The sequence below is a fragment of the Trachurus japonicus genome, chromosome 9, assembly GCF_045865225.1.
Source record: "Trachurus japonicus isolate A0001 chromosome 9, Traja_1.0".
NCBI lineage: Eukaryota > Metazoa > Chordata > Actinopteri > Carangiformes > Carangidae > Trachurus > Trachurus japonicus.
Window position 1 is genome coordinate 34,740,673 of NC_140915.1, and position 19,432 is coordinate 34,760,104.

General features: G+C 42.0%; 1 protein-coding gene across 1 annotated transcript in view; it reads left to right on the forward strand.

Annotated features, from left to right (window-relative positions):
* The first annotated feature begins 248 nt into the window (after positions 1-248).
* Positions 249-19,432, forward strand: part of tncb (tenascin Cb) — a 138,439-nt gene continuing 119,255 nt past the window's right edge. The window contains exon 1 of the mRNA XM_085787627.1: positions 249-425. The gene's annotated coding sequence lies outside the window, so the exon portion shown is untranslated. The remainder of the gene's footprint in view (positions 426-19,432) is intronic.

Consider the following 19,432-nt stretch of genomic DNA (forward strand, 5'->3'; position numbering starts at 1 on the left):
CATGCTTATCTCTAATTTAGGTCTTTTCATCAAAGCAATAGTCATCTTTTTTTTTTTTTTGCTAGAATAACGACGCTCATGACACTGTCTTTGCTTCTGTGCAACCTCCTTCTTTTAATTCACAGCAGTCGAGCGGTCACGCAACAGATGAGGAAGGCGCTGGGATGTCTTAATGAGTTCATAGATCTGTGGCTGTGCTTAAAGATAATAGCATGCCAGGGGGCTGAGCGTTGGGTGTATTTTGGGGCAGGGCGGCGACCCCTGACATCTGGGCTGGCAATGCAACGCAGGAGGAGGAGGAGGCTGAGCCAGAGCCAGAGCAGGTGTTTCTACTGACATCTGCTTCAGTTCACTGGGGAAACACAAGCACCCTGCAGCTACAGCTACTGACAATGCCTGAAGTGCCCCGGCTCCATATAAACAAGGTAGACTTTTTTTTTTTTTCCTCCACTTCTTCTTGTGGCTCTTGGGATTATCAGGTTGACTCTTCTTTCACAGGATTTGTTAAGGATTGGCTTTTATTCCTCTAAAGAGGGGTTTTCCGCTTTTCTTTGTAAATTAAGGACTTTTATTTTGAAACAGAGTCGTTCTATCCACAAGTTTCCGAACTTCATCTATGGTCAAAACCGGAAGCCGGTTTTGCGGAATTGTACGTTTACGTTTCCATGGTTTTCAGTCGTTGTCATAGTTGCGGTAAACGCATGGATCTATTAACGCTGGCTTTTAACACGGATGTCAATTTTTGTGATATCCACTGTTAAAAGCTGGTGTGATGAACCATGCGTTTTACAGATTTTCATTGAAAAAAAAAAAAAAAAAAATCCATGCAATTACAGTGACTACCAAAACCATGGAAACGTAAACATAAAATTCCACCGGAAGAGCAAAACCGGCAAAACAGGCTTACATTTTTGACGTTCGGAAAAAGGTGGATTGTCCCATGACTTTGCATGGGTTAACTTTACACATTCCAGATTTTGTGGTTAACTTTTAGTTTTCCTTGATTGGTGGTTTCTCACTTCTGACACTTTGTATGTTTCGTGTACATTTTCAATGTGGCAGCTTGATCTATGAAAAAAAAAAAGAGAGAAGAAATAACATTTTAATGCCACGAGTATTAAGAGGGTTCGACCCAGATCTCTTACAAACATTAAAGAAAAAAAAAATCTTTGGATGTTCAGTCTCATGCAATATTGATGCTGTCATGTTTACTCATCAACCCACTTTCCTCCTGAATCTAATCAAGCTGACAAGACAAACCCACAAGGCTGTTGATTCAGTCGCGCCATTGGTCCAAGTTTGTGTTCCATTTACCCGAGTGTATTTTTAAAGACTTTGTAGTGTAATCAAAGGCTGTGTGAGTGTGAACCCCCTCACTTCTCCCTGACCTGCGCTCAGCAGATGCATCAGATGGGAGCGTGTCTCTCTCTGCAGCTCATACGAAGCTCTGATAGATTTTCACATCACAACTCGTCACTTATAGTGTGTTTGCCGTAATCAGACATTGATCTTCCCGTGTGCTCCTCAAACAATGGATTATAACAGAACAATGATATGATGGCAAGTGCGGTGGCAGTGGTTTGGAGGATGATGTGTTGAGACAGATTTCTATTGACCTGGCGACACGGGAGATTGTGTGTGTGTGTGTGTGTGTGTGTGTGTGTGGGTGGTGGGGGGCTGGCGTCTCACAGGAGCATCTGATAGAAATTCTGAGCATGTTCTGGGTCGGTGGTGAATCCCAAACCATATGTGTGCTGTAAATATTAGGAGCCGTTGTCTTTTCACTATAAGTCCGACTTATTTCAAAAGGTCAACGCCCAATGTTTGATTCAGAAGAAAAGCGGTATTTTTGATCCATCAGATGTACTTCAAGAACGCTTTACACTTGTCTTACAGCTGTTCTGACAGGATTTCGTACCAGTGATCGTCTCTTTGCAGCCAGTGAATACACAAATGTGGGCAAAGGTGTCTTTCCGGGTGTTACGGGATGCTGAGTGACAGCAGGGCATCCTGGGTAACATGTGCCTGCTATAAATATGAGAGCTGGTTTGGTGTGTTGGAGGTTGCATAGTTGTGAGAGCACTGTTGTAGTTTTAGCTTTGAAATGTGAGCTATTAGCTTTCTTCTCTCATGCAAACAGTCTGACTACAGACACTGTTGAGTTGAACTGAATAGGTTTTCCGGACATAATATGTGAAAAAATACAGGACATACATTTATTTATTTATTTATTTATTTAAGGCCAGACACTACAGGCAAAAACACAGTTTTTTCATGATCAATTTTGAGATTTTGGGCCATTTTTCTTCCTTAACATGTAGTCTTTCAGAAAAGTTGAAAGGAATGGTAGAAACTTCACATTAAGGTGGTTATTTTTTCTCATTTTGTCTCTATCGTCAGTAGATTTCTCCTAAATTCACCAAAAGTTAACATGCTACTGTGACATACTGTGCTGTTCCTGTTGTCTGACCCATGTCATGCCAGGTATCATTGTAAAGCTCTCTCTCCTGAACAAGTATGTAGGATCAGAAAATTGTCATTTCCAAAAATCTATGGAATTTTACAGTGCAAGTCTTTAAAGGCTGTTCTCTCAAAATGAGTTTTTCCTCAGACTCTGGGCCTGAAATCTCCACTTCAGCAGCACTTACAGACACCAAACCTTCCAGTTTGATCCCTTTCTATATTCTGAAGGTTTTTACAGAGGGGTTTGTTGATATATCATTCACAGCCTGATTTATACAACATTTTATTCCTAAAAACAGGGTGAAATTATTTTTTAGGGCTTGTGACAGTATTTTCTCATTTACAAAGTGATGAAAAGAGATATCCAAAACCCCCTGTGTAAAAACTTCTGACTCTAATTACTCTAAAAGTCTTAATTAATTTTGAAAGTAGCTTTATCTATTGTTGAGATTTCGGTTCTGGAAATGTATGAAAATTAGCACATATTTCATCAGATATTGCCTCATTTACATAAAATTTGACAGAACTTGTAATACAAAAAAATATTTGTCTTAATGCAAGTGACAAACTTGGGAAGTTTCATGGTGATACGTGTTAGTTAAACTTTGTACCCTATTCACCTGTAGTGTCTCACTTTAAGGGACAGGGGAAAAAAGCAAAAAAAAAAAAGCCAATGACATCACCTAGATAGTTGACAAGTCTAAGTCATCAGAGTATGGAAGTGGTACATTACATTACATGCAAGGCAGCCGGGGGCGTGCTACTGTCTGTAAGTCACAGATCCCCACACCATATGGCTCACTACTATCAGATGAGTGTTTGTACTTGACCCTTGTCTTACAACTGTCTGTATAACCCACGCCTGATGATGTAACTGTCCACGAAAGCTTGACAGATTTGTACTTGACATGAACTGAGATGAATTTGCGCAGATTTACCTTGTACAGTAATTCAGTTCCAGTAGAAAGACTTCACCTTTAATATGCACAGTTTGCGGTAAAATATGTTGCGATGCTTCACAGTGTGAGGATGTGGTTGTGACATTTATAAATCTTGACTTTCCACTGAGGGCCGCTCAGAAATTTACAATGTTTTGACTGGACTTATATGAGCTGAATGCTTCACGAGCGGAAATACAGCATGAGACACGCTGGCAGGACAACCGCCAACATTGGAGATAATATTATGTACAGTATTGAGTGACAGTGAAGGACTGAGCAGCCCAGACAGACACACAGCAGACTGGTGGTGCAGCAGCAGCAGCAGCACTGCCAGCTGATGTTAAATGGAGATGCTGCAGTGAGTGGGAGAGTCTGGAGCTGATACTGTGGGAGTTGCAAAATGCAAGAGACAAGGACTGTTAGACTTTCAAGTTGGATAAAATAAACAGTGAGTGCAGGCGTCCTCTGAAGATTTATTTCCTCTCTCTCTCTCTGTCTGTGGATGATAAAATCAGGGGACACTGTGAAAACTATGGGAAAACAGAAATATAAAAGTTCAAGGACATATTTCTCTGTTGATTTAAAGAGTCTCTTTAATCATGGGAAGTTAGAGATCATGAATAATCTGGTCAAACCATGCCAACACAGCAGAAATCAACAAAACATGTCCACATAAAGGCACATAAATGTAACAGCTCACATACAGCGTGTGAGTGTGCACTGTAAACCATGTGCATAGAGCTTCATATCTTTCCTCATTCTGACTAGTGATGCCATATCATCATATCATGGATCTAACTTTATTTCCAATGAAACCTTTTTTCTTTAAAATCAAATTTCCTCATATTAAACAACACATAAAAACTATGAACGTATCATGATACAGGCTATATACAAATTAGAGTTCATTTGCAAAAGCAGATAAATGCCATTTTGAAAAAAATGAGCTGATGCTTTTGAATCATTCTTTGCAGCTTTATTTTTTTGAGCTACGTTTTGTTATGTCTCATCTCCTTGGTCAAAGCCACTCAACTTTGGTTTGACTGATATCATCTGGTGTAAATAATAATTTTTAAAAAAATTGAAATTTTTTTCAAAACAGAGTTATCTATGTTCTTCATGGGTGAGGTTTTCATATAAGCTCTTTTGGGTTTCATACCTCCCCTTCGCACATTCCAATCATAATGATTGTTCATACTATTTGAAATGATATGCTCATGCAAAATACATTAAATACAAGAAAGAAATAATATAGAATAAACATCTAAGCTTTTACACAGCATAACACATGATACCAAAACAAAGCGATGAGTGGATAATTGTGCTGTCAGGACATCTGAATGACTACATACACATTTGCTAATACTAAACAGTACAAGTTGAAAGGACAAATGAAAAATGTTATTGACTTCACTATGATGTACAGTATGCTCCTGAGCCTGAGCTGTGGCCTTCACCTCGCATGAGCTGTTCTGTGAAAGTCATCACTGTTATTAGTCTGTGGAGCTGGTTCTAAGTAGATGATGATGCCCGTGTTCTTCATAATGAAGAATCATACAGTGTAACAGTGTGGCTCACACACACACACACAGTGGTAGTTAGGAGTATGAAAAATAAGGAGAATCACCAGCATTTTCCTTTAACTAACTGCAGTATAATCTGTCAGGTGCGGAACAGCTCAGCTGCACATGGAAGCAGACATTGAACCTTATCATCATGTAATTAGAAATAACCAGTTAATTATCATCTTGAAAATATAGTAGTATCTGTGTATTCACTTTTTGTTCACATTTAAGGAGAGATTTCTGAAGGTTATATGTAAAAAATGAGGTGAATATTTTTATCTTAAGATAAAATTTTATAGATAACATCTGACAGATATCAATCTGCTATTCAAGCAAATGGATTTAAATGTCATTTTTCTGCTGAGGCAGAAAAGAGGTAACACAGTTTGATGGTCTTACCCCCACCTTGACAAATAAATGTCACACTGGTGCATTATGGGGGCTGATCTTCAGGCCAGAAAGCTTATTTGTGGAGATTGGGGTGGGGGGTGGGGGTCCCCTCCCCTCCCCTCCAGCCTGAAGTCACTGCTGATCTGGCATCAGCCTGTCTGGGGACAGGATTAGGGGGTGAGCGTGGAGGTGAGGACTTGCAGATAGATCAACGGCCACTGACTGAGCTGTACATGCAAACAAGCGCATTTCCAACACGACTAATTAACCTAACATTGCTGAGCACATGTCCAGTGTAGATTGATCTGCAGCTTAACCCCCTCGACACAGATCCCAGAATATGATGTGATTACACCCGGCTGGGGTGCGTAATGTAGGAACCATTGTCAAACCACCACATCGCCTGTGGAACAATGGAGCAGCTCTCTCTCTGGAGATGAGATTGTACTCTGCGCTAATCTCCTTGATCTCTTTAACCAGATTTGGTTGATACTGAATGCAACACGCTCAACTTCTTTATGTTTACCCTCATTGATTTTGTTCATTCACAGTTCATTATACTGCTCAGAAGTGCTGGCTGCTGCATTTTAGAGTCGGCCGATGTCATTATGATGTTGTTGTTTATGAAAAAGTCAGAATAAGCTCTCAGCAGGGGCTCGGTGTAATTAGATGAGATACAAGGCGTGTAAACAACTTATCCCGTTTATGTCTGGATCTTTGTTGACTGAGCCTCTGTGGCAATGATCAAAATACCTATAATGCTCGTTAGTCACTAATTAGCTCTATTAAATAAGTAGACTGCTGTCTGGAGCACTTAATGCAAATATCTGTTTAGAATAAAAGAAAACCAAAGTACAGATCCTAATGAGCTCCAGAAATTATAATGACGAAGCCCAGACTAACATTTCAGTGTATTTTCAGTGTTACCAGATGAGCAGAGTGCTTCAGAGTAGAAGTGTTCTCTCTGACATGTCTAACTCTTTAAGTACTCAGCACTTTTGTTGCTTCTTTACCTGATCTTGTTGCATTTCTCCCTATTGAATGGGTTTGAAACCAAGCACTTACTCCAAGGTCTCCTCCTTCACTTAAGTTTTGGATACCTGCTAAGTGAGTAAATATAAACATACGTATTCATCCAGAAGATGCAGAGCAAGCTTGGTATTCGTTTGGAGTTGTTTTTCTAACCACCTGCACAATCTACAGTGGCAAGAAAAAGTATGTGAACCCTTTGGAATTTCTTAGTTTTCTGCATTTATTGGCCATTTAATGTGATCCGATCTACATCTAAGACACATACTTCATGTCTTTATTGAACATATCCATTAAACATTCACAGTGCAGGTGGAAAAAGTAAGTGAACAAGTGAATAAGTGGTTGAAGCTCCTTTGGCAGCAACAACCTCAACCAAACATTTCCTGTAGCTGCAGATCAGAACTGCACAACACTCTGGATAAATTCTGGACCATTGGTCCTGACAGAACTGCTTCAGCTCAGCCATGTTATTATAGGATGTCTGGTGTGAATGGCTCTCTGGTGGTCATTCCATAGCATCCCTATTGGATTCAGGTCTGGGCTCTGATTGGGCCACTCCCAAAATAGCTTTTTTTTTAAGCTAGATTATCTAGAATAGATACAGTAGATTTACTTAAATGTTTAGGCTCATTGCTGCATCACACAACTTCTACTGAGTTTCATCAGCCACCCTGACGTTATCCTGTAGGAAGCCTGGAGAAACTCCGGAAGTCATTTTGTCCTCGATGATGGCAAACTGTCCCGACCCTGAGGCAGCAAACAGCCCCAAACCATGATGCTCCTCCACCGTAGGCTACTTCACCTTTGACATGATGTTTACATGCTGCTATGCAGCACCATTTTTACACCATACGCACAAAAAAAAAAGTCTTAAGCTGCGTTTCCACTGCAGGAGTTCCTGGTAAAAGTCGGCCCTCTTGGTGGCCGTGTCTCCACTGCAGACAGGACTCACCGGGCTCTTATGGCGACATGAGACACTTTCAATCCGCGAGGTCGTTGTGCAGTGTTTTTTTTTGTCTTGTTGTTGTTTCTGGCAGCATAGACGCTTTCTAAAAAAAAGATGGAGTTTTTAATAAAGTCACTTAATCCCGCGATCACGTATTTATCACACTTTTTTTTTTTTTACCAGGCCTACTACTCTCGTCGAGTTATTCTCTCTTTTTTCCGGCCGTTTTTAGTGACTTCGGGTTTTTAAAATGCCGCTTATTTTGGGGCTTTCTCTTAGCGTCACATCCTGCTTTGAGTCTGACCAATCAGCACAGAGTAAATCTCAAGCCCCACCGGCACATTTTCAGGGCTGATCTGAGTACCTACCCCCAGACAGGGACTCTGTTCGGCCCCGTAAAGGTTCCTGTAAACGGCTCTGTGGGGGAGGTTCCTGCAGTGGAGACACCAACGGGGCTGGCCCCGTAAAATGACCCCGAAGTTCCTGCAGTGGAAACGCGCCTTTAGTTTCATGAGTCCACAAAACATTTCTCACTAGTGTTGTGGAGTGACAAACTTCAGGCCTCCAGTGGAAAGCAAAGCAATTAATGCAGAAAACTATAGATAGTCCAAAGGGTTCACATACTTTTTCTTGCAACTGTGTGTAAATTCAGAACTCACTCTATTTTAACAGCTTCTGTCTCCACCGACCCCTGATGGAACTATCCTCAGTTTGTAACCGCTCCATTATGCTAACCAGCTAACTCTGTCTGCCTGCTGTTTGGTGGAGTGTTTTACTGACAACAGTCTACTGTGGAGGTCAGACTGAAGTGTGACAGAACAGCTTAGCTTTTTGTTCTAGTTTTTGTTTGTCAGGTTGTGTTCAAGTTCCCACCGACCTTCACGGCGTTCTAAAATCAGATGATGTGTAACCTCAGAGCTCTGGGAGTTTGACCTTTGAGCCTCTTGCAGCATCAGTTATCTTTCCCTCCGATCTGTTCCTACTCAGATGCTGCCACGTCCATTGGGACACATGATAGTCAGAGCCTTGACCCTGTGTAACACAACCAACCACCCACACACAGACACACACTCATCCACCCGGACACGTCTTTAGGTGTCTGTCAACAGCCACTTTGTTTTTAGCTCATCCAACAAATCCGCGTGGTGAAGTTTGGAGTCAAAGTGTTTTCAGCGTGAGCAAGGGTATAAGGATGAAAGGGGAAGGTTAAATGGGGGCTGAAAAATGCTGGTAACAAAGCCTGTGTGAGGATGAAGGAGGAGGCTCACAACACACACACACACACACACACACACACGCGTGCACGGGCTCCCTACAGCAAGCAGATATGCAGCAGATTTAGTTTCCTTTGAATATGTAATGAGTTTAACATGCGTGATGAGCCGGTGGTTGATTCTTGCGAAGCAGCTGTGATCCAAGCAGCACATTCAGGATAATCTGCTGCCAAAGATAACGGGCAGAACAAAGCTGGGGAGAGCGCTGCAGGCGGAGGAAGCCCTCGTCGCTAAGCAGCGCTAGCCCCTCGCAGCTATTTGATTGGAGAATCCCCCCCCACCCTACGTTACCTTTGCATTGCTCCAGGCGCTGCACTCCACTCTTTTGGGGGGGCAGGGTTTGGCGGCCTTGGGAGAGGCAGCGTGGGCTTCGGAGGCGTCAAAACAATGTGTTTAGAAAGAGTCTTTGGAGCACAGGATGTAACTTCTTTCCGTCGCAGTCAGACATCCCATGAATGAGTAGTAGATTAAAGAACAATCTGCTGTAGATTGGACTCATTCATATCTTCACTATTTACTTTGATATGTAATATAAGTCCTGCTGTGTTTCCATAGAATGAGTAACAATCAAACAATTTAAACCATGAAATCATGAAAGAAACACTGGCACATGATTTTATATGTTTGCCGATTCTGGGCTTTCAGTCACCATCAAGTGTTCTACACATAGACTGTAAAAAGAATGGACGTAGCGTCCGTGACGTCACCCATTGGTTTGGGGGAGTCTGTTTTGTGCCGCTACTACGGGGGTTTGAGCCGCGCCATGTTGGATTCTACTTGCCATATTTGGAGCAGTGCGGCCGTTGGCCGGCCGAGAACCCGCCCACTGGCCGAGAAGCAGCGGTCGCCGGACCTGTCACTCAACGGTTCTGCGCCCTAATTGGCCAGAACTTTAAACCTAATAATAGTAAAACGGTAGAGTTAAAAAAAAATTCACCCCCCTCAGAGTGTGTGCGGGGGTAGAAACTATCGGTTGAGACCAAAAAAATAAAATGTACCAGGCTGTAAATATGTTTTTTTAAGCTGTAAAATCGGCTATTTTAACATGGGGCTCAATTGGAGTTGCTCCCTTCTGGAGCCAGCCCCCAGCGACAGCCGAGGGGATTGCAGCTTTTTGAACGCGGAAGTGAGCTTCACTTCTCAGACCGACAACTGCCCCCTTGGTTCTACATCATATGGAGGAGAAAAAACCCATGCAGGTCAACATCATGACCTGCTGAACAGGAATAATTTCTCTCATGGTCCAGTTGTTGATTATTTTATGACTTGGTGTCAGGACTCGTTTCTAGCAATTAATGCCTCTTATACCCCTTTCCCACTGGCCAAAAAACCCGTTTAAACCCGCTAACAATCGGCTTTTGGTGGCAGTGGGAAAGGTGCACCGAGCCTCGCCGACCCCAAACGACTCGGCAAGCGACGCGGGTTAAACCAACACTAAGGAACTTTTCAACCTTCATATAATATTTTCATACCTTTTGTGATCGTACATCGACTTACAACAAGTTGAATGACACCTCTGTCATGGCCTGAGGGGGTCTGTATCGCCTTCACTGGCACTAAGCAGCTTTGAGGAGCATGGTAGGAACCCAGCTCTCACTTAAGTTTCACTTTCACTTTTGCGAGTCACGACGAGGAGGGAGCAGGCAATGCGGCACCTATCCGTCAGATTGTGCATGTGTGTTTACTGAGAAATGATCCGCTGGTAACGGAAACTTAGTTTGGAACGTCTTCTGTTAATTTCCATGCACCGGGAGATCAGGATGTTTACGGCACTACGTGCTAGTGCTCATGGGGAATGGAGTCTTCCTTCAGGCAAAACACTACCGCTTTGGGCCACTGGCGCCGCCAAACTCAACCAAAACTGAAAGTTCTTTAGTACTGCTTTAAAATCGCCTTTAATTGGCTCGGCTCCGATCGGCTTGCAGTGGGAACGCCAGACCCGGGTCAACCCGCTAATTTACGTGATGACGCTGAGCGTTACGTGACGCCACGTCATCGCGCCGGTCGCGTCTCATATCACGTACCAAAACAAAGCTCTGCTCGCATTCGAAACATCAAAGAACACTGACCAAAAACGATTGAAAAAAAAAGAAGCGACAGTCTGTTTAGCTGACGTGTTGTGCCGCGGACGTCCGTCATATGGCCGCGGCAGACTCGCTGTCCTCCGTGGTCCTGGTGCTCCGCAGGTCAGCCAGACGCCTCGTCTACCTTGGCGGATGCAGTTTTTTCCACAGCAGAGTGTGTCTGCCTCCTTGGGACACTTTCCCCCTTCAACCATGTTCATGCTCTTTGCTCTTTCAAATGATGGAAGCAAATTAATTTTGTCATCAAACATAAACACTTTACTTTCAGTGGTCCTACCAACGTTGCAGGTCTCGTTTCCCCTCCACATCTCCATTAAAACCAGAACTACAACAGCAACATGCTGCTAATGCAGGAGTGCATCAGTATTTACAATCTGCTAATGCAAGGCTGCTGATGTTGTATAGTTACAGCAGGTTTTCAAACCGCCAGCTGGTCATAGAATCATCTGAAATACTAAAACATGTTTGACGTCTGGACTGGCACCACTGATCACTGAACCACTCTCACACCCTACAGTACGTCTCTACAGGAAGTGTGATATGTGAGACAGTGTGCAAATAAAACAAATACTATGGGTGCTTTTCAAATTCCTTTATGAATATGAAAGATGGTTTCTTCTAGTAATCATTACAGGACTCACAATAAATATTGAATGAATAGTTTATTTCAGTCATACAATATAAATAACAAAAGACCATTTCTGTGGTTAAACAACCAACAAAACATCACCATACATGATTACACCTGTTCATTTCACACAATTAAATTCACACAGTGACTGAAAAAGGAATAGGCTGAGGCCCAACGCTTATTTTTGCCTATCCTATACAATCTATAAAATACGCAGATGAAAATAAACTTTACTCTAACTTGTAATCCTTCATTATTTTACATTTTAAGGCTTTTAAAAAAAAAAACTTAACAGAGAGCTACACAATTCCACCTGATCAGTAAGAATATTCCATACTTTGACTCCCAAAACTGAAACACATCTGCATTCTCACTTTACATGTGTTAAAGATACTGTAACCCTCTTTAATTATAATTTCCTTTATTCATTCAAATAATTGAAGAATACTAACAGGAAGGATGTTATTCCTAACTCAAAAAAGTATTTCCAATGTTTTTAAATACACAATATCTAAGAATTTTAACATGCATGACCTTATTAATAGTGGGTTTTATGTTTATGCATAATAAACATTCAAATAATATAATAATATTATGATAATGATAATAACTAGTGTTCATTTTATTATCAGAATTTGCAAGGAATGCATAGGACAGAAATGTGACGTTGATGAGATGAAGCTGACATTAAACAATAGCTGTCTCAGTATCTGTGAATGACGTAAAGAGAGTTTAAATATAAAAAACGTTAAGAACATTTTTCTGTTTTGGAAGGAAAAAGAAGAGGAAACACAAGTTTTAATTGTCATTTTTCAGACACAATCAACTTTAAATTTCTGCATCTACAACAGAATCGTCTCCCTGTGGTCATTTGAAATTCTGTGTCAGGTCAGAAGATGTGGCCTCGGTGCTACTGACGGCAGCATGTGCAGTGTTTCAGAGAGACTGACTGCACTGGGCCTGTAGCTATCAGGCAACACATATCCTTTCACAACACTTCTTAACCAGAACCGTTTTGGAAGCTTAATGGCTCCCGAGGTGCAGGTGCACATTTTCAGCTGGAGTCTCTCATTTTAACCTCGAGCCATTGCGGTGTAAGATGATCTCTGCAGAAGTCATCCAAAGTCCCTCCATTTAACTTGAGAGGCCAATTCACGGCTTTTTTTTTTTTTTTTTCTCTTTTTCCAGAGCTACTGTACCAGCAGCTCAGACGACAGCCGCTGAATGAGCTGTTCCAAAGTTGTGTCTGCTGTTTTTGAAGAGGTGTATTTTTCTATCATGAATATTTCAGATGGGGAAAAAAAGAGAGGGAGGGAGGGCGGGGCGGGGTAAAGTGGTTCGGTTCTTGACTGGCATGTCATTGACACACTGATCATTTGGCTTCTGGCAGTGGCAGCCTCTGTAAAATGATCCATAGCTTCACGGCTGAAGACTGAATAGTGAAGAGAACTCTCCATGTTCAGTGTGTCAGTGATCAGGTGCTGCTTAGTCACAGGAACATCTGATGTGAAAATCATACTAATCACTGCAACGGCTTCTTTGTGACTTTTTTTTGGAACAGCGTTTTCCCTGAAGCTTCTTCTTCTAACAGAAGCCTTCACAGGTGTGATGAGTCCGATATAGACCACTCAAATATATATTTGAAATATTTAAAACAGAAGTAAGCAATCCGGTGGTTTTGGCTAAGTTCCTGTCAGCAGATGGAGTTAGCAGTCCCCGCCCTCGTCCCTACGTCACCACATTCACGCGCATCCCTTGGCTGCACACACAGAGAGGACCGCCCCTTTATGCCGTTCTCTCTCCTCATTGGATAAAGGTTGTAGGATACAAGGAAAGTTTTCTCCTCGGCTTACAGCAGAGCAGAGTGACTGACAGACCCGTGTTTCAGACCAAACACTCTATATAAGTGATTGCTGTCGGAAGATAGAACTATTTAAGACTTATATTAACACAAACATTCCGCTTACTTCTGCTTTAAACACACTTGATGTGTTCACAAGGTTACTGACAGTGAATGGATATGCTATACTGTTATTACACCACCACACCAGTGTCACTGTGTGACTCAGTAGAGACAGAGAGAGCAGAATAAGACACAATGAGGTAGAGGGAAAAAGTAAGTATGTTGTCAGCTGTGTGAAATAAAGTCACAGAATGGCTCTTTAGGGACCCACACATAACAATACTGTGGAAATCCATTAATTTTCTCTACACATAGCCTATACCAAAGTGACCTAATGGAGCGTATAGGCCCAACAAAGTGCATCTCACATTGAGTTCCTGAGGGGAACACTGTTGTTAGAAATGGAAATATGGACTATGCTGTTGCTGGGAACTATAAAGAGAAAACCCATGATGGCTGGGTGGCCTCCTCCCTTAAAGGGATATTTCAACATTTTGGCAAATTCGCCCATTGCCATAGCAGTAGGTTCGTTACTTTTAATTGTCGGTGCAAGCTGTTTTTCGATCGGTGGGGCAGAGATACAGGCTGCTCAGCTAACGCTACGGAGGCATATGGTATTCACGGGTTTCTCCCATCGAACTCATCAAATACACAATCCAACAAAACAACAACAAAACGCTCTCGTGGACAAGTTGTGACCTGCACATTCACATTCACCACCTTCACAGAGTTGTTTTCGAGGCAAATGCGTAGCCGGAACTACATTCCAGACACGGCTGCTGGGCAGAGTGACTTCAAAAGCGCAAGTAGTTCCGAGTATTTGCTTTGTATGTTGTAATGTTACATAATTATAAATTATTATTTCATAGCATGGCGAATGTGCAGGTCAGAACTTGTTGAAATATCCCTTTAAATCCGTCAGAATTGATATTTGATTAGACAGCACTCAGGGATGGAGGATTTGTGACTTCAACACAATCAAGCTTTATTGACTCAATGAACACTGACATGTGTCGACGTTCCACCATGGTTAATCTTTGTGGTCATGTAGAGATGTGCTACCTGTCCCCTGATGATCTCACTTTCAACTTAGTGATGTAGAACTGGAGTCTTTTGAAAGAGAATGGCCTTTTTCAAAGTCGATTTGTAAGGATCTCACCAATACAGTGGTGAATCGTGCCCCCAGACTCTGGGCCTTCAACAGGACCATGTGGCAACAAGCAATCAAACAAAGCAGCAGAAATAATAGTCAGAGCCCTGTGTCACATAGAAGTTCAGCATATTAAAGGTTTTTCAATATTAGGTTTATGCATTTCATGACTCATGAGCCTGAAAGCTGCAATACCCAACATAAATTTAAACCTAATTTATAGACTGTGTGTGGAGCATGTCCGGGGGCTTGGAGCTGCACTTGTGGTTCTGGGCGGTCCACTAGGACACTGTGGTTTCCCAGCTGCTCAGGGACTGCGGGGAAGAGGAGGAGCACTTCCCATACACTGAGCCTTTCCCACATTACAGCAAATCAACTACTTTCATTACATGTCATTATCACTACATTAGGGCAGAGGATGAACTGAAGATAATACAGAGGGAGAGACAGGAGAGAGAGAAGTGTGAAACAGAGGGAGTGAGACATAAAGAGCCATCTGTAATAAAAGTTTGTAGTGTTCTGGAGTTGAAGTAAATAAAGACTAAGCTACTGTCCCGTTAAAACTTGCTAACTTCCGTCTATGGTCAGTTAACTGGTGGCTCATGTATGTCGTTCATATATGTTTTGTGTAAGATGTCAAGGTGTTTTGTTGTCCTAGTCCTGCCTCTTGTACTTTTTACTTTTTGTACTTTTATCGTCATTATTTTTTATGTCTAACATCAACCTGCCAATGGGACTGGGGATGAAAATTAGCCACTTGGCTACAATCCCACATATTTACATGTCAATGTCCATCAATATTAAAAAAATAAATAAATCTGAAATCTGAATCTAACTGTTAGCTACCATAGCTCAGGCACTGGTGTCCCCTCAGATAAAATGCTCAAATGAAAGCTAATTACATTGTTTAGCCTCTCTGGTAGTCAGTCATCAATGCAGTTGAATTAGCCCGCTAAACTGCTGGGGCACGTCTGTGTGTTGACAATTCTCGAAAGCAATGAGAATGTAAGCGCAGCTCAGCCACAGTACAGTTCTGTTAAAAGGCAGCGCAGTGCTCTGCCTTCAGACGTTGAAGAGCCGCGTTGTGTAATAACGGCACATTATGTAATAATGTAAAACATTTTCTCCTCATGATGTAATAACGCCACATTTTGTAATAAAACTCTTGAATGCAATATGTAATAAACCTAGCCTCATTTTGTAACAAGTTGTTACGTAATGCACCAAATTATTACATTTTTTTCATGAAAAAGTGCAACACCCCATTTTGTTATAATTAGGTGTATTATGTAACAATTTATTACAAAATGTGGCAAAGTTTATTATTGTGTTCAAGAATTTTATTACAAAATGTGGCATTATTACATCATGAGGTGAAAATGTATTACATTATTACATAATGCAGCACTACAGACATACATGTGAACTACAGTATATGTGGGAACTTTGAACTATATGTGGGAATTTACTGCGCATGCGCAAATACACACCATACTGACAGAAGAGGCAGAGGAGCTCTGTGCTTATACTCTGAAAACGGTGAGTGGCTTGTACAGCCGCTGCTCTGTTGAGTCGCTTTTATTGGACTATGAAAATCACCAAACTCTGACACATTGGAACTTGTACTAAATCTATACTACTAATCTGGAATTAAAAGATAATCAAACCTAAGATTAACCAAATAATTAAAGGTATAATATGTAGGAATTCCCCCATCTAGCGGTGCGGTTGCAAATCAGAACGTATCCTTGATGTTGCATTCACGTGAAATGGGGCAGACGTCAGACAGACAACAGACACTGCATGTACAATAACAGGATAAACAAGCGTCTATGTAAACAAGTGGTCCGCCAGCACGAGGCAAAACAATACAGGCAAGACGATATGTTGTCATGGTGATGTCGTATTGTTTACCTGACCCACGTTTTACCGTCTTTCTCTCGTGGAGTAAAATGACATCCGGTTGGTTTGCCGACGGCCGTCTGCCTGACTGCACCTGAATGCAACACCAGTGCCTCCGTCCTTCCTCACACTACACAGTGGTGACAGTTTTAACAGGCGCTACCTGGAAAACTTTCTCCCCGAGCCGACAGCTCCGGTGAGTTTCTATGGTTACCTACGGTCACGCTGCCACTGAACACTGAAAGCTTCAATCGCAGTTCAGTCATTGTCTTCCATTTACATGTTTAGTATTTGTCATTGTCATACATTTATCAAGTTACCAGCATTTGAGGTGAATCAGACATGGGTTTTCACCTATCCTCTTATACCCATTAAAAAGAAAATGTTATAACACTGAATGACCAAATGAAGACTGATGTGTGATGACAGATTGTCAGAGGAAGACTGACTTTATAAACTCATAAAGAGCCTGAACAGGATGTGAACATTATTAGATTAGATCAGATTTATGCTGTGTAGTGATGGAGCTGACAGTGGCTTTTATTCTCACTATACCCATAGTGAAGTCATTACAGTAAATGATCTAGTGTATATACTGTTGTCTGGTGAAAAAAAAAGCAAAGAGCTGAATCAGACAGGCTTTCTTGTGTGTTGTACTTGTTTGTTCTAGAAATGCAATTATGGCTGATCCGATTTTGCCTTCCTTAGTTTTCCGTGGCATTTTTTAACAACATCCCCAGCGGCGGGTGACGGGGAGTTTAAACAGAGCCTTCTCTTGTATCCAGTCTCCTGCTGGACTTGAATAACACAGTGACCTAGTTAGGAGGAAGCTGGTGGTCTCCCCCACCTTGTCAGCAGGAGCCTGAGACTAACGGACAAAATAATTTCCCTCCTATACACGACGGCCGACACAGAGCTCGCCTCCAAAGACTTCCTCCAAAGACCCGGACCCCGGGGCTTTAGCCCAGACTTGTGTGACACATAACAGCTATCTAATCACGCCAAATGCAAACAGTTCGGCTCTCTGGCGTCTTGGCACCGGGAACTGGCAAAAAATCCCCGAAAAAAACCTCTGCTCATCTGGCCCCCAGCTTTCTCTGGACTGAGCTAAAGACCTGCCAAGAAGGAGGCTTCAACTCGCTACAGTCAAGTGCTGTTGGCAGCCAATTAATGGTAGGAAAAGGTGAAAAGAAGGGTAGGAAAAAGCACCTTGCACAGCGCTTTTCTCAGGCTCCTGTTTCCATGGGCACAAACTCTCCAGGAGGGGTGTGTGTGTGTGTCAGATTGTACTAACAGGTACCTGCACTACCCCCCCCACCCCCCCCGTAGGTTTGTTTCTCACAATCAAGTCAAGTCAAGTCAAATTTATTTATATAGCACATTTCATACGACAAGCGTAAACTCAATGTGCTTCAAAAAGTTAAAACAAAGATACAATGTATAACATAAAATAGCATATAGGATAAGAAATATTACATATATAAAAAACATTTGGGACATTATGAAATAACACAAGGGAAAAGGGAGATAATAATAATAATAATAATAATAATAATAATAATAATAATAATAATAATAATAATAATAATAATAATAATAATAATAATAATAATAATGATAAAAATTCTTAAAGCAAACAAGACAGAAATAAAACACACTCTTTAAACATGACTAAAAGCTTGCGAAAAAAGATATGTTTTTAGTTTGCTTTTAAAAGAAGGCACTGTTGTAGACCGTAGCTCATGTGGAAGAGAATTCCAGAGAGTAGGACCACAGTGGCTGAAAGCGCCATGAGCTGATTTGGAGTTGATTCTGGGTATGAGGAGCTCTTTATCAGATGATCTAAGTGATCTCTCTGGTGTGTATTCGGTGAGCATGTCAACAACGTAAGAGGGAGCCAAGCCATTACAACGTTTAAAAACAATGAGAAGTATTTTAAAATCAATTCTTTGTTTTACTGGGAGCCAATGAAGAGATGATAAAATAGGAGTGATGTTCTCGAACCTTTTGGTTTTCATCAGTCTCAAATCTTTCTGATGACTCCTGGCAAACAACATTTTCTCCTCTTCCCTCTCTGGTCCCGGCTGTAACTCTGGGTTATATGAAGGCCGGGTTCTGTTCGAGATCTCTATTTTTTTTTTTTTTTTACCCCCTCGCCTCACCAACCCCCTACAGAGGGCGGCGGCACTCTGCCATTGGATCATCTGCCAGCAGAGAGTTGCCCGAGTGCCAGCTCCTTTTCATTCAAACAGAACAAACGGCTGCATTATTCAGGCTGCCATCCTCTCTAGAATGCATCGCCTATCGCTCTGCCAGGGCCGCCGGGGCCACACACTTACCGACAGATATGTTTACTGTTCGCGTTAGAAGATCTATCTTTTCTGCTAGAGTCCATTTCGGGCACTACTTTTCCTGTGCAAATCCAAAAGGCATGTGCCAGAAAGCATGCCAGAGGATCGCTCTCAGAGCTTTTTTTTTTTTTTTACACCCCCAGGAGCGTGGGATGGGGGGTAGAGGGGGGAGGAGGGGACATCTCTGCTCATTTACCAGACAGTGATGAGCTTTCGGCGATTGCTGTGAAGTGTTGTTTTACTTCAAGTGAACTGTCAGTGAAGTAGATTTAAGTATGTCCACAGTGCAACCCTCTGGGAGCAACGTGTTTACATAGCACGCTCGGCTTTGCAGTTGCACTCGCGCTAAGTGGCTGTTTTAAAACACCCCCCCATTCACCTGGTTAAAGGGATAGTTCACCCAAAATTCAAATTTCACTCATTATCTACTCACCCTCATGTCGACTAAGAGCTGTGAGAATTTTCAGAGTCCTCCGTTCCTTCTCTGAGTTACGGGGGGGTCCGCGCAGCAGTATTTGTCCATATAATGGTTGTGAATGGATACCAACTTTCTTCGTCCAAAAAGACACACCAAAAAACATCCAAATACCTCCATACTGCTCGTCTGTAATGTCCATCTTGTATTGAAGCCCCGACATGAGAAATTGCTCAGAAAAAAATTAAATAAGTCTATATTTTAAGCTTGTTTGTAGCGGAAGCTCCCAGTGTCTCGGTTCACTGCTCTTCCTGTGTCAGTGCAAATCACGCGTGATCAGATAGATATACTTTATTGATCCCAAGCTGGGAAATTACAGTGAAGC